Here is a 4688-nt window from a genome sequence, read left to right as displayed (position 1 = left end):
TATATATATATGTGTGTGTGTGTTATTCTTTTAGGATTTTTTTTATACATCAGTACTCCAGCTGATACTTTCTTTTATTTTTTTAATGAAGAGTCATATCCTCTGTGACGTTTTATTGCTTTCTGTGTCCTCATTGGTGGGGATTTATCCCAGTGACAAAAGGATAAGAAATGAAAGGGTGCAGGTGTCACCTGGGCAGGAACTTGGAAAACACAGAGAAGAAAATTGATGTGACAGAGTCTCACCACTCTCCACTCTACTAAATACATTCACTTTTGCTGCCTTCTCTGTCTCCATCAGAGAGATTTCCTATCACTTCTTGTCCTTGTAAAACCTGTGACAGGAAGTAAGGGTACAACCAGCATTAAAAGCCTCACATAAGTTTTAACAATCCCTCACTCTGTATTAAAACAAAAACAACATTTTGACTGAATTGTGACTAAAAGCTGCTCCTGAAGTCTTCTCACCTTTCCACCTCTTCCCCAACTCTGTTCACATCAATGGAAGGTTCTTATGCAACTTATATCTAAGGATCTTAGACAAGCTGCGCCAAACTGCATGTATCTGTTCTGTAGTGTTTGTGTTGCATCTGGAGTATGACCTTTTCAGGATGAGGTTTAATACTCTGAATTTGGTATGTAGTTGGACTACTTGCTTGTAGTTGGCTCAATGGTACTGTGAATACTCTGCTAGTAATAGTCTCTGATCCCTAAGGACAATGTAGTGTATCAGACAACACTCTTTCATGTTCATGGGTTTGCTGAGATATCTTTTGCTTTGGTTCTCTGTAAATCTCCATATTCACAGATTTGTTCATTTTTTTTCTAGGAGCAATTCCTCTGAAACAGAATAAATGTAAATAATGCTTTTTTTTGAAACGCGATGTAGTGACTTATCAGTCCATTACCCGAGGACCTTAAGAATTTCTTTGGTATCATATTGGTTCAAAGTTTTCATCTGATCAAGAGGCAATCTTTCCAATCAATAGCTCTAATCAGAAACTTCTGAGGTGTTTCTTTGCTATCTTGTGAGATATTAATCAGCTGTTGGTACATATCTGAAGCATTATCTTCCTAGTAGTGACATTTTAGGATTCTTCTCAGTTATACTGAAGTCAGATCATGTCCAGCATGCCTTTAAGTCTAAAGCTGATGTTCTCTCTTGAGAAAACCGCTCGATTCCCCCATCCACGCTAAATAGTGTGCATGGAGGAATCTCATGCTGATGGTTATGGTATTCAAGCAGCTGTGGGAGCCTGTAGCTTAGACAATAAGTCAGCAATGGTAGCAGGCAAGAGGTTTGCTTTCATCCCCCTCTTCCCAACAGCATTTGCCCAACTTTCCCGGCTGCTTTGGCAGTGGGAAAGAAAATAAAAGGTATGTCTGGGTATGGAACAGCATGTGACTCTCTTCTCTTCCTCATATATAACAGCATTTATGCTTGGTCATTGGCCTATCACTATCACATGGGTACAGGGAGTTGGTCCACAGTCCTGTGTAAGCTCTGACTGGAACTACTCGGAGCTTACACAGGGCTTCATTTACTTGTTCCTGCTGTCTGAACTGAGCAGCGTATGAATGAAGGAAAGGTAAGTATGCCCCTGCTGGGCGAAGGGGCATTAAATCTTACCTGTTGATTTGCCCTTCATGGCTTTGTGAAAACTGGTGCTTAGGTGAATGCTTTGCCATAAACTAGCCCATAAGGTCCCTCAGAGAGACTCACCTCATTGGGCAACCACAGACTCTGAGGGAGACCTCTTTCCCTGTTTTGTAAGTCTCATAACTGCCAGAATGCCAGTGAATATGCTCATCTGGTGATGAAGTAATCTTTCAGGAATATTCAGAAGCTGCCATCCAATGTATGGGTACCTAGGCATGAATTTATTTGGAAAATATACCTTTTCAATGATAATTACTCAACAAGTATGGGATGCCCAAACTTTCCTATCCATCTCCTAGAATATAATTTAGATAATATTAAACCACTCAATAACTGCACCTGTATTCATACTAAGTAAATTCCATTTTATTCTTCAAGTAATCCTCACCTTTAGCAGAACTTTAGATTGTCTAGGTCATATGGATATGTCCATATCGATCATACAGTTTGCATTTATTCAAATCTGTCAAGCAGCGGGCCACCTAAAACTTACCCAAGCCTGGTCACAAGGCATAATGTTTGTATGGCCAGCTTTAAACCAATACAAAATGAAATAAAACAAACAAACAAACAAACAAACAAACAGAGTATTTTCATGGAAATAAATGCAAAAGTATTGTAACGAAGCAATACAGTTCAGGCACAGATTGATATGTTGATGGCAACCTCTCCTTAATTGACATGCAGCCAGCAGTGATGGCTATTGTTTTTTCTCGAGTTAGGTTCTTTGTCATTTTGCCTCAACTGTGGACAGATTTCAACTGCAGCCAGTTAATAGCGAATTACCCAAGCTGATTTTCCTTGACTGGATTAGGCAGCTCAGCCACCATTAAATAGGTTTTTTCCCAGCATTAAGGTGAACAATAGATGGGGAATTACCTGTAAATGGTCGAATCTAAACAGTAGGTCCTTCCCATGGTTGTAGGAAATTTTAATTCTATCTCCATGATTGCACAGCAGTTGGGTGAATGCAGTTTGTTCAATGACTAATCCAAACACAGCGTGGACACATTTGTATTACACTGGTAGAGATTATCTTGTTCCCACCCGTAAATTAATGGCTATGTTATTCAGTATATAATGGCTAAATCATTTTATTTTAATGAATATACTGAGATGAAAGATTAAGGATGAAGGCTTTGGAAAATGTTTTACTTTGAAAATGCTAACGTTGGAAAAAAAATCTATTTTATTTGTCTGGTTCTTTTTTGAGTTGAGATTACAATTTACGTTTCATTATTAAACTGTAAAAGTCAAGGTATGAATTAAATTCTGTAGCTGAACTCCAGGTATAAAGTATATAAATGTGTTACTATGCATACTTTGGTTCAGCTTGGCCCAATGTAAGTATGCACATGTTATATTTGACCGGCCGCTAGAGATCTTGTGAAGCACTGTAGTAGCTGCAATCCTCCTGGTCCCATACTGTGCTGCGCTGAGCAGATTCCCCTCTTCTCTGAAGACATGGGGGTCGTTCTCTCAGCACAGCAGCCATTCAAAGAACATCTAGTATTCTTATCAATGATTACAAGGCACTCTCTGATTGGATGATGTCACAATCCAATCCAGCCACCATATTCAAGGACGGATAAGCTGCAAAATATTCTGCAAATTGTGTGATAATAATAAAAATATTTTTTTAAAGTATTGTATATTCTCTAGGAGTCTCCAGCTCTGCAAAATGACCCTGCATTCTAATTAATTATTATTCATTAGAAAATCAAAAATATACAAAAAGTTGTATCTACAAGATGATTGTTTTTATATAGGTACTCGTAGGCTTTTCGGGGGTAAAAACCTGAGCATCTGACTGCCAAGCAAGTACTTATAATCACACAAAACATTTTTCCACCTTTTTGGAAAAACTCAATGGAAAAGGGCCAATCCTTATTTAACCCATCACCTTTTCCGTTTCCCATAAAGAAGAGGAAAAGAAATGCCTCGTCATACACTGCTTTGGTCCATTGGCCAACTTGCAAGGTACATGTAGCAGGATCCAGCGCAGTTGAAGATAGGCAGACATCATACCATACTATTGTTATACCATAATATTTAGCCAACCCATGCTCAGAAAGACTAAACAGTTGGCTTTGAGGGGTCTTTTCTTAAAGTATATCTAAACCCAGGAACAGAAATGTCATATATTGCAGCTTACCAGTTCTTAGATGTGGTGGCTGCATTTGTTTTCTAATGGTATAGCCTAAGTAGATTTTTGGCAAGAAGAAACAAATCTGTTGAGCCTGCTAGAAATTCGGTGTCCTTGTAACTTCCATTGTATTGAACTGATTTTGAATGTATAATATTGGCTTTCCTTACTGTCTTTGGTGAATCAAAAAACTATTCCCGGCTCTGTAATGGAGATAAACAGAATGGGAGGTGTTAGTAGTTCAAAGCCTAAGGTGACAACACTGATCCTCCGTAGATACAGTACAGTGAATGAGCTTTGATACCCTAGGACAGGAAGTGTGTTACTGGCTGGATCACTAGGTGAAAACAGGTCTAAAAAAAAACAATGCAGCCACCACAACTAAAGACTGTCGTGGAGAGCTTCAATAAATAACATTTTGTTACTGGGTTTAGATTCACTTTTAACACTATGGCTTTACTCTGATAGATGTTAAGTAGTACTTAATTTATGTGCTGTTATAGGACATTAACTGTGCATGTGTAGGTTACAGAAACACAATGGGCAGATGTTAGCAATAGTTTAATTATAGTGCATGTGTTTGTAAGAATAGCTATAAATGTCATGTCAAGAACAATGGTTGGAAAGACATCTGTCTGTCTTGGACTGTAATTATACCTTCTGCAAGTATCTGCCATTTTGGCAAATGGACAAAAGCAGTAAAAGTGTAGCAAAGTACTTCCTTACGTCTTCCTAATGGGAAAGAGGAAAACTAAAATAGGGATCGCCCTAATGCACAAAGCTTTTCCAGAAAGTATTTGTGTGTGATTACAAACACTTGCAATAGTCAGATGCTTATACTGGGCCATTCAATCAGGAAAAAGTTGGACTGTTTATGTCAACC

The sequence above is a fragment of the Nanorana parkeri genome, unplaced genomic scaffold, assembly GCF_000935625.1.
Source record: "Nanorana parkeri isolate BGI_ZX_2015 unplaced genomic scaffold, ASM93562v1 scaffold231, whole genome shotgun sequence".
NCBI lineage: Eukaryota > Metazoa > Chordata > Amphibia > Anura > Dicroglossidae > Nanorana > Nanorana parkeri.
The sequence above is the reverse complement of the archived record's forward strand: the minus strand, read 5'-3'. Positions refer to the sequence as shown.